Source organism: Aegilops tauschii, chromosome 7 (assembly GCF_002575655.3).
Source record: "Aegilops tauschii subsp. strangulata cultivar AL8/78 chromosome 7, Aet v6.0, whole genome shotgun sequence".
Classification (NCBI taxonomy): domain Eukaryota; kingdom Viridiplantae; phylum Streptophyta; class Magnoliopsida; order Poales; family Poaceae; genus Aegilops; species Aegilops tauschii.
In genome coordinates, this window is record NC_053041.3 from 579,619,830 (window position 1) to 579,643,850 (window position 24,021).

At 46.3% G+C, this 24,021-nt stretch overlaps 1 pseudogene; it reads left to right on the forward strand.

The window, feature by feature from the left end:
• The window catches only part of LOC120961856 (polyubiquitin-like), a 387,099-nt pseudogene that overhangs the window by 132,910 nt on the left and 230,168 nt on the right, over positions 1-24,021 (forward strand).

Genomic DNA, 24,021 nt, shown 5'->3' on the forward strand with positions numbered 1-24,021 from the left:
TTTATGTATTCTTTCAATAAGATGTTTGAAACAATATACTCGATCAACACCAATCATTTTTTTTGAGGGAGAACGATAGTGGGAGAGGCTCCCACTGACTTTGTATTACTCACAAAGGAACAGTTACATATGTGTTACAAAGGGTTTTTATGGCCCCCCGGCCATGCTAGCTATCCACGGTCTTAGTGGCCCAAATTTACAATGTAATTAGACAGGAAGGGATGAAGTTCCTCCCGGCAGTTATGCGTTAGCAGCTCCAAGAGATGCTTGAATCTAACTAGCCATGCTCCATAGGAGTGCTGAATCCCTCTAAAGTGTTGATTGTTTCTCTCCATCCAAAGACTCCAAGCAGCCAAGAGGAAGATATCCATGAAGAGAGGTTGTCTCCAATTACCCCTACCTCCATGCAGAAGAGCCAGTCTGTTGTCAACTATCGGCCATGTCATTCCAACTACATCCCAGCAGCGTTGACTAAAGGGGCAATTGAAGAACAGGTGTTCCACCGTTTCCTCTGGAGGGTTTTGACAGAACATGCATGCATAGTTGCCCCCCACGACAACAAAATGTCTGCGTTTGAGCATATTCCTGGTATTCAGACGATCAACTAGGAGTAGCCACCCAAACATCTTGAATTTGATCGGCCTTTTAGCTTTCCAGAGCCATCCAAACGCCACATCTACCACAACCTGTTTGTAGCAGTGGTTATAGAACTTCTTGGACGAAAAACGCCCGAGCATGCATTCCCAGACATCACAACTATCGGCGGCCAGCCGAGTTTGCGGCAACCCCTCCTGGATCTCTTTGATTTCCTCTCTCGCCTGGGTCGAGAGAGGTAGACTAAAAATCGTGGATGGGTCAGTAGCAGTAAGAACCTTAGCAATGGAGTCGTCCTCATTCAGACAAAATGAAAAGGCTCGTGGGTATATGTCCATTATTGGGGAATCTTGAGTATTATCAAACCAAACATCTTTCCAGAACAGTGCACTAGAGCCATCCCCGGGGGTGACTTTAGTGATCCCTCGGAAGATCCCACTGAGTTGCATCAAATCTTTCCACCAGAAAGAGCCCACCGCCTCAGATGCATGCGGTATCTTGTTTCTGTAGTAGGCATCCCAAACAAGCTCCACCCAGGGAACATCTTCATGATTATAGAATTTGAATAGATATTTTAGGAGGAGGGCTGCATTCTGTGTTTTAAGATCAATGACACCAAGGCCTCCGTAGCGTTTTGGGCGGCAGACAAGTTCCCAGGCCGCAAGAGAGTTATTTTTGACCCCGTCGTCAGAGTTTTTAGCCCAGAGGCAATATCTACGCAGCTTGTCCAGATGTTCAATCACCTTTGGGTGTATCTTGATTGTGCACATTGCATATATCAGCATCGAAGTCACAACTGAATTGACCAAGGTCAGTTTAGCCCCGGATGACATCAGTGACAACGCAGTGGATGTCTTCCGCTCAACTGCATGAACCAGCGGCATAAGATCAAGGACAGTGGGCCTCGTCGTGCCCATTGGCAGGCCAAGGTATGTGAAGGGCATGGAACCAACCGAGCAACCAAAAACCCCAGCCAGTTCACAAGCACGTCGGTGATCAATGTTAATGGGTATGAGAGTTGATTTCTGAAAATTGATCTTCAGCCCAATGGAAGTAGCATAATCTTCTAGGATAGCTTTCATACGGGCAGCCTGCACGGGACATGCCTGCATAACTAAAATCGTGTCGTCAGCGTATTGGACAACCGGGAAGTCACCCGCCCTATCACGAGGGAGAGGAAGATCAAACAATCCTCGAGTAAAAGCATCGTTAACTGCTGCTTGGAGGAGATCAGCCGCAAGGACAAAGATCAACGGTGAGAGAGGGTCCCCCTGGCGCACTCCACACTTACAATTGAATTTTCGACCAGGGACTCCATTAAGGAGTACAGAAGAAACCCCCGAGCCAAAGATCGTGTTCATCCATCCAAGCCATTTGTCATCAAAACCCATGTGTTTCATAATTTCCATCATGGGGGCGTGCTCAATAGTGTCAAACGCCTTGGCAAAGTCTAGTTTGAGGAGGATGTTTTCCCTCGCTGAGGTATGGCATTGATGGATGTATTCAAACGACCACGCTAGGCAATCCTGGATAGTCCTCCCTTTGAGAAAACCGTACTGATTTCTGTGTATGATCTTGAGGATGACTTTCTGTAGCCGATTTGCCAAGATCTTAGTGATGATTTTCAGACAACAATTCAGTAAAGTAATTGGTCTATAATCATTTGCAGTTTCTGGAGAAGAGTTCTTTGGGATCAATGTGATATACCCCTCACTAATACTGGTTATATCTAGCCCTCCGGCATGAAATGCATGGCACAACTCATAGAAGTCCGACTTGATGATCGGCCAGCAGCTCTTAAGGAAGCAACCATTAAAACCATCAGGACCCGGAGCCCGATCACTCGGCATTTCCTTAATAACAGTGTCAATCTCTTCATTGGTAAAAGGTGCCGACAAGTTCTCCAGTCCCTCAATCCGACGGATGATTCTGGAAAGATCAAAACGCATGTGAGTGGGTTTAGAAGAACCCAACCGTTCCTTATAGGTTTTGAACAACACCCCTTCCTTGCCAGCATGGTCATGCATTTCCACATCGCCATCCCGAAGCATGGCGATAGAGTTATGTCTGTATCTCTCCGTGGCCAGGGATTGGAAGAGTTTGGTATTTTCATCCGCAAATCTGAAGTATCTGATCGTGCATCTTTTCCTCCAGTATTCATTCTGAAACTGTAACAATGTCTGCAAGTGAGATTTCAAAAAAATTCGGAAGTTTGATTCCTGGATAAATAGAGGTCTTTTGTCCTCGAGATTATCCATCGTAGCTAAAGATTCATTACAGTTTTGAATTATGATTTTTAGCTTTGAGATATCCCTGCTCCATCTCTTGAGATCATACCTCAGAGTTTTCAGTTTTTTGCAAATGCGGGCGGCAGCGTTCGGGGCATGGCATGCCTTGGACCAGGAGGCGGCCACCACCTCCATAAACCCGGAATGGTTAATCCAAAAGTTCTCAAATCAGAAGAGTTTGGACTTGGGGATAGAGGACTCAATTGTAACCACACAGGGAATATGATCAGAGACCGGTTTTCCTAATGGCAAGACCATTGTATTTGGAAACGAGGTGGTCCAGCAAGAGGACGAAAAGAACCGGTCAAGCTGTTCAAGTAAGGGGTCGTCTTGCATATTACTCCAGGTATATGTTCGGCCCTTCACAGGTAACTCCATCAGAGACTGCGCTCTAATGATTTCATTAAAAAGCAACATGTCCGCAGCGTCACCCCCAGGTTTGTTTCTGTTATTCGTGGAACGAATAAAGTTGCAATCACCGAGGATCAACCAGTTCTCATCATCAGGTATATGTAGGTCAAATAACCAATTAGTAAAATCCACCCGACGCTGACCCGAACATGGGCCGTAGACATTGATCAATTTCCACGAGTCATTGGACTGTGTAGCAACAAAAGAGACACCCACAGCAAACGAATCAACATACCAAGGTGTGCCCACAAACACGGAGCTATTCCAGATAATAATAAGACCACCAGAGGCACCCACAAATGGGGCAAACACAAATTTATCAAACCGCTTAGGGCAGAAAGTTTTAATAAACACCAGATCAAAAGAGTCACGCTTTGTTTCCTGGATACATATCACAGAGCAACCACTAGTATCGATAGCATTCCTGAGAGCCAAAGTTTTAGCATCGGAGTTGATGCCCCTGATGTTCCATGACAAAACATTCCACGACTTATTCATGAACCAGCAAAAGTTCAGTCTCCAGCTCCCGTGGACGAGCGCTGATCATCCAGCAGCTTCTCGGGGGAAAGAGCATCCTGCGCGATCCCGCAGCGTTTGCCCATCTGTTGAAGATCTTCAATCGTCATAGGAGGGGGACAATCATCAGACCGAACCTGCACGGGGGCAGCAGCCAAAGAAACAGCTGTGATAAAAGAAGTTTCTCGTGGTTTCACCCGTGACTTAGAGCGTTTGATGTCAGAGACGTGGTTGATCTTGAAACCATCATACTTAGTAGAACGAGTACTTCTTCTGACAGTGGTTGTGTCAAGAGGCACAAGCACATTGCGAGACTGGGAGGCATTATAAAGAGAAGTAGAAGCAATCACCTGAAGAGCCGTCTCTTGAACAGACAAGGTCACTGGATGTAACTCTGCATCTTCGGGGGCAAGCCTTGAGATCTCCTTAAGACCAGGAGAACGAGCCGCCCTCCCCCAAGCAGTGTCAAACGCTGAAAACCTGCATTCAGCTGCCTCCTGCAGCCAAGACGACGGGATGATGGCAGCCCCCATCTGAAAGAGTGAACTGAACACCTCTGTCAGAACATCACGCTCTGGGACTATGCCCTCCAGCCAGGTAGACACAGCAACATTCAACTGGTTCTGTATAAACTTGAAAGGATTGAGGGGAAACATAACAGCCTCAGATGTCTGAAAGGTTAGGGCTAGCGTATATATGCGTTTGAGCATCCCTCCCATCCAGAGCAACAAATCATGATCGACAGCCACAAAGAAACTAGCTGAATTTCCTCCCGCTCTGACGAACGCAAGTCATGCAGTAGGATTCCCAAGCACAAAACCATCCGCCAATGCTTCCACCGCTTGAAACTCTAAGTCAGAAGACCAAACATCCGACAGGTTGTCCTGGACATTGATTTCAGGATCCACACCATCCATCAAAGACGGTCCATCGTACTGGAAGAACGTTCTGAAACTGAACCCTGCATATGGCGGAGGAACCACAGGCCACATGGGCCAACCATTATCCTGAAATTGCACCTGGGCCGGTTCTGGGGCGTGCCATGCCGCTTCATTCAGAGCCTCTTGGGCAGCCATCTCATCAATCCTGGCTTGCTGCATGAGGGTGTAGTAGGGAAGCTCATAAGGGTGGGGTGATGCATTCAGAAGCGGAGGAGCATCTTCGTTGCCAACTAAATTGGGAATAGTATTCCTGCCATTCAGAACATACACTGGTACAGACCAGGATCGAGCAAGCCCTGGCAGCATACCAACCCTGGTAACCAACAGACTGTGTGGCACTTCAGCCACATCTTTGATATGACATTTAACCAGAACTCTAGCTTTGTTGAAACCCGGACGTGGCCACACAAGGAGCTTTCCAAAATTAGAAACTGCCTTATGAATATAGTGCTCGGTCTGGTAATCCATAGGGAAAGCTAGAAACATAACCCAAACCTCATATTCAAAAGCAGGCATGCGCATATTGAGACCTTCATCATGAGGTACTAAAGCAAAAGTAGAATCCTCAGACAGAGCGTGAGGTCCCTCCCTAATTGCAGCATCCCGACTCTCCATATCCGCAAAGACCACACAGCCAATTCCTAACGGGTAAATAAAATCATCCACCAAATCATACTCTAGATCCCCAGTAATGATGCGACAGACCTCGGCCAACCAGAGCTCCTTTTGATGATCAGGGACGGGAGGATGGACTGTAACAATGGCATACCTGTCATGGTTGAGGGGCGGATCATCGACCACCATGACATGGCGCTGAACGCGATGAGCAGGGCCACGGTCGAAGGTCGATCCAACCGGGGCGAAGGCGAACGGGCGCACTGGAAAGTTCGCCATAGCTAGAGTGGTCGGAGGTGTGGAATCCGCCGAAAGAGGAATCGCCGATGACGGACAGCAAGAAATCGGTGGGAGCGGGGGCAATGAAGGTTGGGGTGGTGAGCTCGAGGACGCCGGCTGACTCGATTGGGATTTTTGGCAGGCTGAAGTGACTACACCCTGACCAGGGAGGCGTATCGTCAAGCGTTGAGCGGTGGCCACTTCCGAGGAGCGTGGGATTTTCTGTTTCTGTTTCCAAATCCAACGGGCCCGCATATCCCTCGCAACACGGGCCATACCAACAACCATAGAATTACCAAACACAGACGCCTCCAGCTCACCCCGAGGCAGGATCCTCTCAGATTTTGTTACTGGTAAAGATTTTGGTGCCCAAACCAAATGAGGTAAAGCAGTGCAATAGCTGGGCTTACGGGCCGCATGACCCAGACGGTGGCATAACGTGCAACGACGAAGCCCAGGACAAAGGCTAGTCATGTGATCCATTGCAGAGCATGCATTGCATGGATGGCCTAGAGGGTCCGGGCCCACCTTGCATGGCATATGGAAATTGGGATTATTACGTGTAGAACCACAGGAGCCATGCACAGAAACATCCCCACAAGGCTGATAAAAATACCCATTGCAACAAGCATCAACATGACCAAGCCGATCACATAAAGAGCAATGCTTAAGCCGTTTGTATATATAATCTTTGGTGGGAACTAAAGAGATTTGTACCATTTGCTTAACACTGTCATTATCATAACCAGCCTGCCATCCATCCAATATGGAATAGAGAATATCATCCGGAATGGACCCCCATAAACCCCGAACAAACAACTCACCTCGAAAAGAAGGTAACTTGGCCGGAATATCGGAGGAAATAGGTACAGATATGGATCCAATCCGAAAATTATCCGGAGAAACCGGAACCCGAAAACTACCAAAAGAGAGCACAGTCGGGGCCTCGCCGGAATGCAAATCCGTCGGCGGCGGGATCAAACCCAATTTCTGAAACACTGGAATAGATGCAGGATCCATAGGCATATTATGTTGAGATGATAACCATTTAGATTTGATCGCTGGGCCAGGTGAAGAAGCCAAACCAGTCAACTCAGAATCCGTATGCCATGATTGAATCCTGGGGCGCATGTCCATACCACGATGCAAATGAAAATGACAAATAAAGTCCGGCCAAATACGGTCCCGTAGCCCAAAGATAAAATGTCCCACTCGATTTGATGCCACAGAGAACCGGAAATGACGATCACCCAAGCGAACGACATTGAAACCCGCACCAAGCCCTCCAATACAAGACTGAAGAGCCAAACCAACCGAATCCACCGAGAGGGGAAAAGAGGCCGAGGAGAAGGAAACTTCAAGGAAGAATTCCTTGGAGCCGGAGTTGGGGACGAAGTGGACCGTAGATCCAAACCGTGCACGCACCTGTGCCTCGACCTTAAGGCCGGGGGAAAAGTCCCAATGGAGGAGGCCATCCATTGGGTTCGCCAGGAGGAGATCGTAGGGTTAAACCCTAGAATCGCCATCGTAGTCGCCAGAGGTGGAGAGGAGAGAGGTGGGAGCCATACGCTGGAGGTTAGATGTTCCAAGAGTTTCAACACCAATCATTGAGGGCAACCCCAAGTATTTATCAGATAACGACTCAGTCATGATATCAAGAATTTGGCACACATCTACCTTATCATCAATGTTTGTATTTGGGCTGAAGTATATTGAGGATTTTGCAGCACTAACCATTTGACCAGTTTGTATTTTTCCCATGCATAATGGCATGTTGAGGTAGGCCTTATTTCATTTATAATTGTATAAGTGGCATGCTTGCATATTGAGATAAATAAGTTAGTGGGATGACTCTCTTAGATATATAGGATACAAAACACAATGAGTAAACACCCGGACTCTGCATAACTAAGATGCACACAACCAACATCAACACACATGCAAAAGATCACACTGGAAAAAACAAAGCCAAAGAAGGCCGAAGCTATGCCTAGGCGGATTGAAAAAAAAGTAACGATGATCCACGTTGAACCCAATGAAGAAGATGAAGACGCACACGATCCGGACATCATAACCACATGAACTGGAAATTTTGCACACACCAGGCACACAACTGTCGTCCATGGAGCCAGGAACATCGGTATGATCCCATTCGCAGCACAAACTAGCAATAAGAAATTGCACCGTCAAAATCTCAAATTGGAGACGCTCTGACGATACACCTCAAACACAAGTGAATATCATATATAAATCTGGGCATGGCTGCCGCCGCTTGGACGAAACACCACGAGCCAGCACTGCGCGCCATAGTCGCGACCTGCTACCACTGGCAGACCTCTGGAATGTCCCGGCCAACCACATCGGCACTACCACCGTGCACCTCCTACGCCTCGCCACACCACTATGGTGGATCGCCGAAACATGATGCCATCTTCATGCCTTAGCCACCCAAGTGAGGGCCCTAGAGAGGCCGACTGCAGTTCATGCCTCGCCAAGAACCATAGTTCCCACCAGCGAGCACCAACACCAAAACGATTCCCTTGAGAGGGTAGCACGACAAATGTGACAGTTTCAAGGACCTAGGGTTTTCCCTAAAGTATAAGGACTAGGAGGACATCTGACGCCTTCATGAAGGTAATGACACTCACAAGTGTCACGTCTTTCGCCGGCGTTCTCACCTTCCAATCCCCAAGCCGGCTGGTCCACCAAACCCACCGTCGATGCCTAGCATGTCACCTCTGAGGAGACTAGACGCCATCGGCCTAACCACCAGCATCGATGACCATCACGACCATCCTCGTGCACCGAGAATAGCTGACGGGCCATCACCTAGGGCCGCTGCCCTAGAAAACGGGACCTGTGCCCATTGGGATCCCATCGGCCACCGTCTAGCGCACCCAGCCGTCGGATAGCAGACCGCTCCGAGCCGCCACCCATGCAGCCAGAAGAGGTTGAGGTCGTTGCCCCAATCTGAGCAGGGCCCTAATCCGTATGTGTGGACGCCATCCATCGCAGGCAGAGTCCCAGATCGTCGAGAGCCTATGTATCAGAGCAGGGAAGCCTCGACCCGCCACAACTTATCCTAGAGCCGAATGTATATTTGTATAATCCAGTTTTTATTTTGAGGAGATATTATTGCTGTAAAACAAAAGCGACTATCACACCCAAAAATATATTCGCGAAACGTCGAGATGCTTCTGCCGATCTCCTCATCAAGAATCAGTTTTTTGTTCGCACCTGGATAGTCGGTCGGTCCGGCGCACGCGTGACGTAACCAAGCCGGCCTCGTTCCAATCTATAAATACGCGCACCCACTCGACTCGCTTCCACCAATCCACCAGACCCCCTCGTTCCGATCGAAAACATCGCCGCACTCCTCCGTCAAGGTATGCGTCCTCTCGATCCCCCTTCGCTGCGCGCCCGTTCGATTATCGGTTGGCTTCATGTTAAATTTCGTAGACCTAAATCGATCTAGCAACCTATCCTTGTGATTAAACTGTCGATTAGCTACCTTGATCTCCAGATCCATTAGCGTTGAACTATCAGTCGTAGATCAGTAGATAGTAATGTGGATCCATGTGGATTGCACTTGGATGCTGCTCTTTGTACGTTGATTGAACCAACTTGTTGGCAAGGGTTGATTAGTGTTGCGACATCATCGCATGTCGTTTGTAGATTGCAACTTATATATGAGATGTCTTCTACACGTCGACCCCAAAAATACCTCTCCTGCTAACCAATGTACCATCTACCATGTTTCTGATTCGCTTCATCTGTGCGTTGCTCTTCCAATGGTCGGTCCACTTATGTTAGCACAATCTGATCAGTCAATATTCTTCCACGTAGATCTGATTACTATTTATTGGCTTTTATTTAAACATTGAAGATGAACCTCAAGGGTTATATCAACCTAACTGTTCCATGATTATGTGGTTGCTATTGGTAGCTGTCAATTGTTTACTGCAGATTTACTCTTTTGTCATGAGAAGATTTATTAAACTGCCTCCTTATGGTTTCTGACTTTTTTTTTGAAGCACTTGACTGAATTATTCTATACGTACTTGTGAATTAACTTTTCTGGTTTGCAAATTCCCACGATGCAGATGCAGATCTTTGTGAAGACCCTTACGGGCAAGACTATCACCCTCGAGGTGGAGTCCTCTGACACAATCGACAATGTTAAGGCAAAGATCCAGGACAAGGAGGGCATCCCGCCGGACCAGCAGCGTCTGATCTTCGCAGGCAAGCAGCTTGAGGACGGCCGTACTCTCGCTGATTACAACATTCAGAAGGAGTCCACCCTGCACCTGGTGCTCCGCCTCCGTGGTGGCCAGTGATTTCTTTGGAAGATCGGTTCACAGGTCCTGGTAGTCGTCTCTATGGCTGCGTGTGAGTCGTGTCATCGTGTGTTACTGCTGTCAGTGTCTTAGTCCCGTATTTTGTGTTGAACATTTGTTGCTGCCGCGTAACAGCGTGGTCTCTGTTTTATTTTAAGTGCGGGTGTGGAACTTAATCTTCTTACTAATCTTACCAAATTTGTCTATGATCACGGCTGCTCTGCGGCGGCTAGGGGCACAAATCCTCCGCCGTCGCTAGTTTCTTTTTAATTCAAGTAGTATTAGAGAAGAGTAAAATGCACTGGCAGTCACTGAACTTGCGAAGAGCGCTCACTTTGGTCACTGTACTTAGAAATACGGCCAATACGGTCACCCAATACGACAAGACGTGTTTGTACGGTCACTGCTCCCCGTATGCCACCCGTCGCCGCTCGGTTTGACCAGTCAGTGCCATCCACGTCGGCACGCTCAGGGTTTTTTCTGTAAATTACACCGGCGGATGTAATTATCCATCCACCCCCTTGAAATACCCCACTCTGCTGGCAACGCCGCCGCCCTCTCCCAAATTCCCCACTCTGCCGCCGACGCCGCCGCCCTCTCCCAAATTCCCCACTCTGCCGCCGACGTCGCCGCCCTCTCCCTGCTGTTGCCGCCGCCCTCTTCCGTGCTGCTTGCCGGCGGCCTCTCCCTGCCGCTTGTCACCGCCCGTTGCTTCAGTCCGCCATGTCGACAAGCTCGGCCAGGTCATCGGTTGGCGGCCGTTCGGTGGTGGTGCCGCTCATCAGGTGCCCTTCTTGCCGCACTCGTGTGAAGTTCTATCTGTCGAACACGGAGAAGCACGAGGGCTGGGTCTTCTACAAGTGTCATGTTGGTGTAAGTGGAGTGAATCCCTAGTTCTTCATTTTGGTCGAATTTAGGGAACTTGTAATGGTGATTTCCGGCGTTTGTTCTTTTCATTTGATCTTCAGGACCATTTCTGGCATTGGGAGTTGGAATACGTTGCATATTTGATGGATAATCAGTTTCTCGTTGGCAATGAAGCCGTAGATGCATTAGGAGCTGCAGAGGATAAGAGGGAAGAGCTGATTCGAGCAAGGAATCGAAGATATGCATGTGAAGGTGCAGGTGTAGGTGCAGTTGATCTTCCAGGCTTTGAAGATGGACATCATGGAAGAGTTGCAGGTCAAATGAGCAATCAGCAAGCACAAGCACTCGTAGGGTTAGGCAATGCAATATTGGTGATGATGAAGGCACTATTGGCAGCACTCATTGTAGTTGCAGTGCTAGTAGCTATTTCTGTGCTGAAGAAGTGATGGAGTGGATGCAAGAGTGATGCAATATGTAGTTGATGTAGTGTTTGCAGTAGCTGTTAGTGTCAAGTGTCAATCTTTTGCATTGTATCTGATGCTTTTGCAATATGTAATGCAAGTGACAATGTTGTACTGCAAATGAAGTTAATGGATCATCCCGCTGTCTTATGAAGATATCATTTTTATCTTATATTTGCCTTGTGTGTGTGCATTGCAAAGCTAGTTGATGATGCTGTCAATTTGGGCACATTTGAGCATGAGTACTCATTGACCATTGTCATATTTGTCTTGTGTGTGTGCATTGCAAAGCTAATTGATGATGCTTTTAGACCATTTACTGTTAATTTTGCATGCAAAAAAACTATACAACTGCTGCAAGTTGAAGAGGACAAATGTGACCATTGTCATATGTTGGGCAATGTTATAAGAGTAATCTTGTTATAACCAGGGCATTAAGCATAGTCATAAGTAGGGCAAAGAAGTATCTTGTAGAACTGGTTACAAAATGAGCAACAATTGATCCATACTCATGTGTCTACATCATTATGGATCAATTGCAACATTTTCCTACATTACCACTGATTGTATACTACATGGATTGGGCAAAATAAGATGCTCTGCTGGCTGTCCATACTCATGTGCTGGATGTCCACTGTCTCATCACCTGAAGATATCAAACATGGATGTTCTGCTGGCCTTCCTTGGCTGACCATGTTCTTGGTGTTGTGAATCATCCTGGCTTTTACCCATTACAATAGATATCAACCTCATTTCTTCCTTTCTTTGTGTTGCAGCAGCCTCCTTCTCTGCTTTCTTATCTGCTCTTCTTTTTGCTGCAGCAGCCTCTTTCTCTGCTAGCTTCTTGACAGCTTCTTGTTCTTTTTGAGCCTTCTTCTCAGCCTCCTTCTTTGCTTTGTTCTCAGCAGCTATAGTTTTCTTAACCTCCAAAAGAATCTGCCTTGCCTCTGCTTGAGCCTGCTTTTTTATTGCTGCTTCTTCTTTCCTCTTCTCTCTGTTCAGAGCAGCCACCTATCTCTTCCTCTCTGCCTCTGCTGTTTTCTTCTCCTCTTGCAGATGTCTCTTCCTGGCAGCTTCTTCAGCCTTCTTTTCCTGTTCTTCTCTCCTTGCTGCAAGTATAGCATTTTTCTTGTCTTCTAGCTCTTTGTCTCTCTGCATTTTTAATGCAAGTAACTTCTTGGCCATCTCTCCTTGCTGAATGGTGCTTGTGCTCCCTTGGTTTTGATTGACCAACAACTGAGCAGCAGAAAGGAATGTTGACTCTGGAACAGGTCCTTGTGCAATCACTCTTGCCACTGGCCTCTGCATGACATAACATTTGTACAAATGATCACACAATAATAGTAGGCTTGGCAAAATATATGAGATCATGTCTGACAAAACTTACCCTTTCTATCATTTGATCAACCATGAGATCTCCTATGATAGGATTTTCTGCAGGGTTGTGTTCCTGCTCAAAATGAAGCAACATTTAAGTGATCCATGATTTGCTTGTGGTGTTGTATGACAAAACTTAAACATCTTCTGCAAAAACATACCTGAGTAATGACAGGGTCTTCATCTTGCACATGTTGCTCATCTGGTGATGTTGCTTCATGATTTGCTTGTGCTGCTGATGGTGCTTGCATATTTGGAGGAGGTACTCCTGCCTTGAGGTACTTGCATCCTTTAATGTTGTGATCTGGCTCTCCACAGTAGTTGCAGTGCATGATGACACCATGCCTAGACATTTTCTTGCCACCATTACTACAAATTACTTCACTTGGTGCTTTTCTTCTGCTTTTGCATGGCCTGCCTACTTGCTTGGTGTATAATGGTGGCAGAACTGGTGGCCCATTCATCTTTTCCCATTCTGTCATGTCTCTACATGGATAGATTATGTTCTTGTATGCCATTTTGAACATGTTCACTGAATAGCAGTGGTTCACCAATGAAAGAGGGTCAACTCTTTCATGTCTAGCACATGCTATGGCATGTACACAAGGTGTGCCACTCTTCTGCCACCTCTTACAGCTACACTCATTGGTGTGCCAGTCCACAAGGAAGTTCACATCCCTGTCACCTACCTGGAACACCCCATCTCCAGCTCCCTCCACATAGCACAGGTTTGCCCACTCAGTTAGCTTCTCCACCTTTTTCTTGATCTTTGGACAAATATTTCCTTTCATCTTCTCTACCTCAAGCTGCTTGCTGTAGTGCCTCTGCATCAGTTGGCCTTTTATCCTTTCTAGCATAGAAAGTATAGGTAGCTCTCTAGCATCTAGTATGTACCTACAAGTATAAGACAAAACTGAGTTAAGTGTCAAACATTGAAGTAAGAACATGCACATAGCAAGTTAATTGGTTTCTCACTTGTTGAAAACTTCACAGTTATTGTTGAGCAATATATCACACTTGGGAAGATCACTTTGAAATGCTCTAACCCATGTGTATGGTTCCAACTCATGCAACCACTTGTAAGCTTCCAAGCTGATGTCCTTCATCTCAACCATGTACTGCTCATACTTGACAGAGGTGGTACTTCTTGCTATCTTCCAAAGTTGATTCTTAAGAACATCCCCTTTGAATTGTTGCTGAAAGTTCTGCCACATGTGTCTGACACAGAACCTGTGTTCTGACTCTGGAAATAACTGATCCACAGCATTGATAAGGCCCTACAATAACAAAAGATAAACATAAGCATGGACTACTAAATATGGAGTACTACTTATACTACAATTGATGTTGTTTACCTTTTGTTTGTCTGACATAATGGTCCATGGAGCAGTATTAAAGATAGCAAGATCATTCTTTAGTCTTTCAAGGAACCAGCACCAATTAGGCTTGTCTTCCACTTCAACTACAGCTACTGCAATTGGAAAAATACAATCATTTGGGTCTATCCCAACAGCAGTGAGTAGCTGTCCTCTGTACCTTGTCTTGATATGACAGCCATCAAGGAATATCATAGGCCTACATCCTTGCAAGAACCCTCTTTTGCATGCATCTAGACACATATAGGCTTTATTAAACCTTGCTTTACTATCTAGTGCAACAAAGAATGAGGTCCTAGGGTTACTTCTTCTCAACTCATTACCATAGTCCCAGAGCATCTTGTATTGGCCTTCTTCATCACCATAAATTTTTTTCATTGCTAGCCTCCTAGCTCTTTGTAACTTGGTCCTGCTTGGGGTCATATGCCACTCCTTTTGAACAACTCTAGAAAAGTTTCTCAAATTCATGTCTTGGTCAGCTCTAAAGCTCTCAAGATACTTCTGTGCTAGAAATGGTGTTGTGAAAGCCTTGATCTTCCACTTCTTGGTACAAGTGTGCTCATCCACATATTTCTTGACCATGAAACACTTGGTCCTACTATCATATGAAGCCCAAAGATACCAAGTACAGTCCTCATCACATGTTGCCTTCACTCTTTTCTTATCATTGACTGGCAACTTCACATCTACCCTGTTTTTGCAGCAGTACTCCTTGATGGCTTTCCTCAAGAGCTCAACAGTTTGGAAAACTTGACCAACATGAAACTTGGGACAATGAAGATCCTCTGGTCTAAATGCCTTGAACTTCATGAATACCTCTTCATCATTAGAATCTGGTGCCCACAAGTCATCACCCTCTGATTCATAGAACTCACCTTCATGATCATATGTTGCTGCTTTATCTCCATCTTTCTCATTTCCTTTCACAGCTTCTTTTCCCTTTTGAACCTTTTGCTTCCCTTTCTCTTCTTTCTTCTTCTCTGTCTCCACAGGCTCATCCATGTCTACATTATCAGCAAACAAATCATCATCACCATCACTTATGTCATAGTCACTGTCCACTATGGCTCCAGGATCAAAGTCAGAGTCATCTGAGTCAGTATCAGCATCTTCCAGGTAATCATAACTGCATTTTCTTTTGCATACTCTTGATGATCCAGCTTCATCACTTCCTTGTTGTTTTGCCTCCAGCACTACATCTGGAGCCATAACATTTTCATCCTGCTCACCAAAAGAACAATTCCTCCTTGCAAACACATAATTGCCACCATTACTATCTGAGCTCTCTGGATACACAACTTGTATTGGGATTGCTTCACCTTCAGGTACATGAACATCTGTCTCTGCATTTACAGCCTCAGTACTTTCTGCCTGATCAACTCTTGTCTTAGAAGGACTAAACACTGGAGGTAGCTGCACTCTTGGGAAATTGACCACGTCATCATCATCATTGTTTGAATTCAGACTGTCTTCATGGTCTAAGTAGAGACTGAATGAGTGGTGACCAAGATCAACAAATGTTATCATCTGGTCTGTGTCTCCATCTCCTCTTATTTCTCTCTAGCCATTCTTCTGCAAGGTTAGGATGGGAATGCAGTAGTAAACCTTGAGCCTTCCTGCCATCTCCCAACCAATCTCCTCAACTAGGTGCTCAACCATGATTGGGGACCATGTCACTGTATCCAGATCATCATACCACAACACATGCCCATTGACATAAGAACGGTTGCTACCTTTGCCAAGGAAATATCCACCATGGTTAAATTGAACTAAAAATTTCCTGCTGCGTGGTCCTACAAAGATGTAAACAGAGCACAATTTTGTCAACATATATTACAAGGAACCACCTTTCCTAACCTAAAACCCTAACCGTATGTTCAAACATCTAAAAGGCCTACAATTGCATCATAATGACCTCCAAGCAAACACTTAGCCCCCAATTTGTCAGGCAAAAACCATACACCGAAAACCCCCAATTTGTCAGGCAAAAACCCTAGCTTAAATCTTGTGAAATCTTGCGGGCAAAATTGGCCTCCTACATCTCCATGTGCACAATGCCAAACCCTAAATCGCGCAATCAGAGACTGCAAGCACCAATCATGGCGGATGTAAGTGGGGCTTACCATAGTATGGTGGAGGAGCTCCATCTGGTCGACGAACGGGCGCCATCCTGAGGAGGATGCGGCGCCCCTCCGGCAGCGACGCGATGCGGCGCACCTCCGCGGCAACTCCGGCCCTTCCGCGATCTCGATGACCGGAGATGGTGCACTGCTGCCGACGATCGCCTCCTCTGCTCTCCTCCCCTCGTTATGATCGAAGCCGAACAGGCAAGGCGCTTTCGGCTAAAGCACAGCGAACCAGGGGGGATTCTGCAAAAACACCATGCTACCGCCTGCTTAATGCCAGCTGGCGTCTAGGATTGGTCAACACGTGGTCAAACCGAGCAGCGACGGGTGGCATACGGGGAACAGTGACCGTACAAACACGTCTTGTCGTATTGGGTGACCGTATTGGCCGTATTCCTAAGTACAGTGACCAAAGTGAGCACTCTTCGCAAGTTCGGTGACTGCCAGTGCATTTTACTCATTAGAGAATATAAGTCGTTTGTGTAAATGCACGGTCGTTGGAACTGAATCTTTTTTTTAGAACGAAGGTTCAAGAAGAGCCCGGCTTTAAATTAACAAAACCATCAACTGGTCAGGAGTACAAGAACAAGATCACCACACAACATCGACCAAACGATACAAGGGGGCTGCAAGAACATCTTACAACACTACACCTACAACTAGCAAACAGAAGATTAACTATGAAGAACTGCTAGTTGAGGATAAGCCCACTACAGCAAGGCACCAATACGACTTCGAGTGAAGCCTCGAGGATCAGCAACCAGCAGAGGAATCGAACACAGGAATCAAACACAGGACTGGAAACCAGACACCGAAGGAGGCCAATAGTAGAGGGTAAGCTGCCGGAAGAGTTGCCGAAGTGAAGGAGCTACCGAGCCACAGAGACTCGATAGACACCAGCCGCCCACCTACAAGCTGCTGCACACAACCCCAAAGCACCAATCTTCCCCAAGCGGCGCCTCCAAGGAGGACACGACGCACCTGGCGCCGCCGCTGCCCATCCAGCCGGGATTCGAGCTTTCGCCCGGGTAGATTGGCCGGGGTGTGGAGGGGAGCCCACAACGACGACTCCAGGGAGTAGAACGACGCCAAAAAGGCGTCGCCGCCGCCGTGCTGGAGAAAAACCAAACAGGGGTTTCCCCCGGGCTGTTCCCACACCACCAGTTTGGGGAGCACCCCGCCTGCACCGGATCCAGCGGCCAGAGGCCCCAAATCGAACGAGCTAGCGGAGGAAGAGAGCAAAGAGGGGAGCCTGACCTTCAGATCTGGAGCGGAGGAAGGATAACCTCGCCGCCCCACGGCCGCAATCCGCCTGCTCCTCGCCGCCCAAGCAGCCGAGGAAGCCGGCCCGCACCTCCCGCGCATGCCGCCAGCCGGAGACGGCGCCGCATCGCCGCCAAGGGCCGCCGCCCTGGGTCCGGAGTCCTTCACGAGAGAGAAGCGACGGAGACCTCGCCGCCACCGTCATCGGCAGCCGCACAGGCGCTGCCCGGCGACCGCCTCGGGTGACGGCAAGGGAGGGAGGGGGTGGAGAGGGGCGGCGCCGGGGAAACCCTAGACGCCCTCGAGCCGCCCTGGGAAGGGCAGCGCGAGGGAGAGGGGGGGTATTTGCAGGTGTTGGTCTTGCACTTGTGGTTATAATATCTAGCCAACTGAATCTTACTCTATGATTTGGATTCTCAAATTTATCTGCCATCACGACTGCTTTGCGGCTATATGGTAATTGATTTGGCAAATGCTAGAGATTGGCTACAGTTAAGATCTTGGAATGACTCGTCCTTGCCGAAGGTAGTTCGGGCGGGACATAGGTGGATAGGCAGAAGTTTTGATGAAGTCCTTGGTTTTCTATGCTTTCATCTCCACCGATCGGTGGAAGCCGGAAAAAGCCGGAGCAGCACATCTGAGTTGAAGCAGCCCTTTGCTCCGAGGCGCTAGTGAGCCGCACAGCCACCAACTCCGTCTTGCAGGAGATGACCAGGCCCATCTGTTACGTAGGTGCTTACATCAGAACCTCACACGCAGTAGCGGAGCCAGGACAAAGTCACGCCCCGGGCCAGCCCTCTAGCTACAGTGCAATATTGTAACGAAGCAATTTTTGGCCACCCTATCAGACGCTCCGTGCCGTCGCAAAGAGCGTACACACCCATGGGGTTCTAGCCGGGGAAACGATTTCTGTGGAAATGCGGCCAAAGTCAGGGCACATTTATTTCGACATGCCGCCGCCGACATCTGAACAGCGTCTTCTAGAATTGACCTAGACGTCTGGGCTTCCCGTAGGTCGGAGCCCTCCCCCCGCCCCCACCACCTGCCACAACCATCAGAGGTGCTTCAGGTACTTCTTGGGGGACGAGACTTGCCTGCTCCCCGCACGTGCGCCCATCCGTGCTCCCGCGTACGTGGCTTGATTTGATTAGAACAAAATAAGACCCGGCCCCATCCCCTTAAAATCAGGGGAAAAGATAATTAGATTAGAAAGAAAAAAGGAAAAAAAAACAGTCGTAGGATGAAGTGGGAGCACGGATGGGAGCATGGGGAGGGAGCAGGCAAGTCGGATCCCTTCTAGGGATGGTGATTAGGGGACTCAAATCCTCTGACGTAGTTAGTTTCCTTTTTTTTAGAATTTATGCTGTCTCTAGAAACAGGATCCCGGTTCGCTTTATAAATAAAGCATAAACCAAGATATATGGTTAAACGATACATAGTATTGAAGTAGCCTTCTTACAAAGCAGATTCCAGGATAACCGAAGAACATACGCTCCCGGTTCGCTTTATAAATAAAGCATAAACCAAGGTATATGGTTAAACGATACATAATAGTGAAGTAGTCCTCTTACAAAGCAAATTCCGGGATAACCGGAGGACATAAACGTACGCGACTACGCTGCCCAAAAAGAACATAGGACAACCTGAATACAACGCCACTACAAACCCTCAGGAGGAAGAACGGTGCAAAGCGTCGCTGCTGTCGAGCCCAAAGTGTGCCATCACCCGAAACCCTGACACGGAGAGGAGAACCACGACAATGTCTTCAAGAAGATTTTTTGTGTTTTGTCTTTTTTCTCCTCGAATATGTACCATCCAAAATGATAATTTGCACTGAACATTATCTACATGATGAATCGCACCAAGCACAAGACTGCTAAAGGACGTGGTGCGTTTAACAATCAAGCAGATTCCACCTTGGCATTTTGTTGGAGTTGAATCACTCCACTCCCTGAACTGCTTGAGATGTGCTTTACACTCCCAAACACAAGCACACAACACTAGCATTGGATCACCCGGCTCTTCTCTCTCTACCTACTAGAGCTGAATCACCCAACTCCTCTCTTTTATTCTTGCTCCGTTGTTTCTAGGACTGTAAACGAGTCGAGTTTGAGCAAGTTGGGCTAGGCTCGACTCAGCTCATATTAAAATTCTAGCCAGCTCAATTGGAGTGAAGCTCAAGGTCGAGCTGTAGAAGCGGCTCATACTTAGCTTGTAATGATCACGAGACAATCCTGCTCTAGTTTAGAGATAAATAAGATGATAAAAAATATTTTATCTAAAACCATTTTCGCAACTAGATTGGTCACAATAACAACATAAGAAAACATAAGAAGGTGCATCTGTAAAACTTTAGCCAAAAAATAAGATATTTAGCACACTACAGACCGCTACCATAGTAAGGCCTAAATTTGCTCCACTTTTATTAACCTTTCATGTTTCCCAGTAGATAGAATGAAGAAAAATCACATACACAACATGTATTGTAGAAATTATCCTATTTCCTTTCAATATATAGTATGTAATTATATTATGTCAAGCTATCGAGCTACAATCGAGCAGCTAGTATTGTCTCGAGATCAGCCCATTTCACTCAAGCCACGTAAAACACTCATGCTTGACTCATTACTATTCAAGTCGATCTCGAGTAAAGAGATAAAAGATGAGTCAATGTTGAACCGCTTGTGAGCCTCAACCTTTTCTTGCAGCCTTTGTTGTTTCTCATAGCATCCGCTAGTAGACATGATGTTTTGGAGACTTGCTGCCTTAGAGCAACTCTAAGCAGAGATGCCATAACACCCTAAACTCTAAAATAACCACCAGTGTGGATTTTTTGGCCCAAGAAGTCAACCCTAACATATCAATATCTGGCAGTGCATCACATAATGTTTGGAGCATGCTCCATATTTGCCCTCCAGCCTCAATATTTGGAGGTTGGGGCGTGGGGTGTTGTTTTGGAGTGCTTGGTGAATCCAAAATTGGATCACTTTTTACTTTGTGTTTTGCACCATAGTCGTAGGATTTTTGAGATTTTAGCGCCTTGGCACACCCTTTTGTCTTATTTCACTATAATCTTAACTGAGGAGGAGATCTGGAGCATTAAAGAACAAAATACAAGTATATGTGTGAAAATCACGTAGATTGGCGCGAGGGGAACCTAACATAAAAGGCAATGATCAAACGGAGCAAATTTCAACCGCAGTTGCACTTCTAGGAGAGAAGACGGCGCCTGGTATAAGCGTGCCTGCTCATACCAGCGCTCGTACTAGGTGGCGTCGCGTCCTCTGGTTGACTATTTTACCCAGTGGGTTCGGATCACACAACAGATGCCCATAGAGATCAAAAACCCCGCCAGAACTAAGAATCCTAGCCTCCAGAGGGGAAATTGATTGAAGGGCTCGGCTACGCCATCAACTCAATGAAGGAGACTCCGACATCAACCATCATCATCATCACCATCCCCCTATTCATCTCTTTGGAATTCTTGAATATTTTTTTAAAAAAATGAAATTATTTAAAATTCCCAACAATTTTTGAAATTTATTAACGTTTTTTGAAAGGGAATATTTTGAAATAAAAAGAAACACAAAAAATGTTAAAAGAAACAATAGAAAAAAAGAAAAAACAATAAACACAGACCAGAACCTTCCAGAAGGTTCCCAAAACAAGAAACCAATGTACCGATAAATTGGCAGCCCGTTTCAGTTGCTCGCTTTGCTCTGTTGTGCGATTTGGCACCCCACGCAAAATTCTACTCCCTCTGTCCCCTAATGTAAGACGTTTTTAGGAAATGCAGGTCCTAGGAGACCTCCTCCTCACCGCCTGCTGCACCAGATAGCGAGGCAGCGCTTGCGCGCCCCCTCACATGGGAATATGGGATGACCGAACAACCGTTCGCTCGTATGTCGCTGGGTTCATAGCGAGGCAGTGCTCGTTGGACCAGTTCATGGTTGACTGTTGACTTCAAAAAATCTCAAGTCTAAACTTATTTTGTAAAATTAAAAATCTTACATATTTGAGAAAAATCATGGATTTCACAAATTTGAAAAATGTTCACAAATTTGAAAAAGGTTCATAAACTTAAAAAACGTTCATTGATTTGAAAAGTGTTTGATGATTTGAAAAAGTTCATGAACTTTAAAAAGGATTGTGGATTTCAAAAAATAGCACTAAATTGAAAAAACATGAATTTTTAAAAATCTAACAAATTTGAGAAAAGTTCATGAATTTCAAAAATATCATGCATTTAAAAACAAAAAAAGAAAATAGTAATAGAATAAACCTAAACCAAATAAAACCAATTCTAAAAAGCCATAAAAGAAAATCCAACAGGGTCCTTCCAGAAGCTTTTTGAAACCATGCTACAAAGTAGCCAGAAGTTTCCTAAAAGTGGGACGAGCTTCCCGCAAAAATGTGTCTTACATGGGCCAGCCCATTATGATCTAAGGGTGAGTGACTTTTACCGATAAAACTAAATGTGGCGCATAAGCGCTCAATAGGATGTGGGCCTAGTCCATGCCTAGACGCCGACTAGTAAACTAGCGCTCACGCGCCCCATACTTCTGGGTCGGCTAGACAAGGCAAACCAGCTCAGGCTCACTTGGTCCGCTTCCTTCGTTAGCCCTCATATTGCCCTTGTTGAGAGTATGGGTGGTTCTTCCATTTTCAGTCCATGCAATCTAGGGATCCGAGCATACTAGACCGTCCTCTTCTTTCGAGAGTGCTATGAGCCTTTTGGTGTCTTCAGTAGTTGGTTCTGTCAAGTACTCCTGTCAAAACACCTTCACCATCGCAATAGCAACTCTGACCATGGCTTCGATGCATGTGCTTGCATACATCCGGAGGTACTTGTCCCACGAATCTGCAATTGTGCCATAGAAAATAACCCTCAATGCAGCCGTGCACTACTGGGAACCAGAGAAGCCAATAGTTCCAACGGCATCCGTCTGAAGAAGATGTAGTAGTCATCATAGGCCCGACACCATTGTTAGATGTAATCAGACCGATTTCTCTTCACATGAAAGCGCCAGCCAAAGTAGGGCTCGAATATCACATTGGGAACAAAGTAGTCGTCCATCAGGATCAAATGCCCCCATAACCTTTTTCTGCTTCAATACTCGATGTCCCTTGGTTGATCGTTCGTAATTGAGAACATGCTTCTGGGCATGCTCCTCTCTGCAAGAACCACCTTTATCATTGTCGCTTCATCCCCATGCCCAGCCTCATCGAATGAGGACAAATCGACGAACCCAGCGTCGAAGTAATCCTTGTCCAAATCCATCGCATTTGCTTCAAAGTAAAACAACAAAATCGTCAAAAAAATAGGCTATGGCATTTGGCCAAACACTTGCCAAACGTAGTGTTTGCCATGGACGACAATGTGTAGTGGCATAGGGTACCTAGGCGGCGGCCAGACCAGGGGTGGAAGGAAGGATTAGGCAAAGCGGGCTTGGCGCCTGGGTGGAGCGGCAAAGATCCTTCAAGGCCTACGCGGCGGAGTGGGTGGTACAGTGGCGACATTGGTCTAAGCCTGCGCAGATACAAAGTAAGGGTGAAGGGACCGGATGACAAAATCAGGGCTTCAGGTTGGGTGCCCGGGGTGTCGAGGGCCTACCTGGTGGAGGTCTAGATGCCCGCAAACCTCCCCTAACTTTACTTCGTATTTGTGAGATTTAAGGTGTCCGGGCGATGCCTCGGATATTTGGTGCACGACACTGGATGGCCTAAAGTGTTCTTTTGAGGGTGTTTTGGCACACATCATTGGAGTCATCCTAACCAGTTCACCGGTTGATCGTAGGGCGTTAATCAAGTTGACTAGTTGACCGTTGATCATGAATTTGAAAAAGTTTCCGGATTTGCAATAGGTTCACGAATTTTAAAAAGGTCGGGGATTTGAAAAAAGTTTAAGTATTTTTAAAAAGTCTTGAATTTTAAAAATATTGTGGATTTGGAATATTCATAAATTTGAGAAAAATATTCAGAAAATGTTCATGATTTTTTTTAAGAAAAGAAGAAACAAAAAGAAAAAAGAAAAATAAAACAAAAAAACAAAAAAACATGTTCTAAAAATAAATTAATGTAAACCTGCCCTAGAAAAACCTGGGGAACCTAGAAGGTTCCCAAAACCGGTGAAAAGAAATGACACATGGGCCGGTCCACTACACAAGCGATTAAGCATGGTTTGTGCGCTTTGTGCAGAGAAAGTTATAACAAGCGCCATAAGCACTGGCAAATCCTAAACAGCACCTTCTGCTCTTGTTTCTGTCGGTTTCGCAAACGCGCGCACACCCTCCGTCGCGCTAGTCCGGCCCATCCTACCTTTTTATGAATTTAAAAGGCAAAGAACTGCCCGGGTAGTGTGATTCAAACTGCCTTCGCCAGGTTTAATGTATGCTGCAACAACCAACCCGCCAACCTCATCTGATGTGTTTACTCAAAACTTTTTCCTTCTTTTCTTCTGTCCTTTTTCCTTTTTCTTGGAACAGTTTACTTCGGGTTTTTTCTTGTCTTTTTTTTCCTTTTTCTTGGAACGGTTTTGTTTGGTTATTTTTTTTATTTTTATTTTTTTTA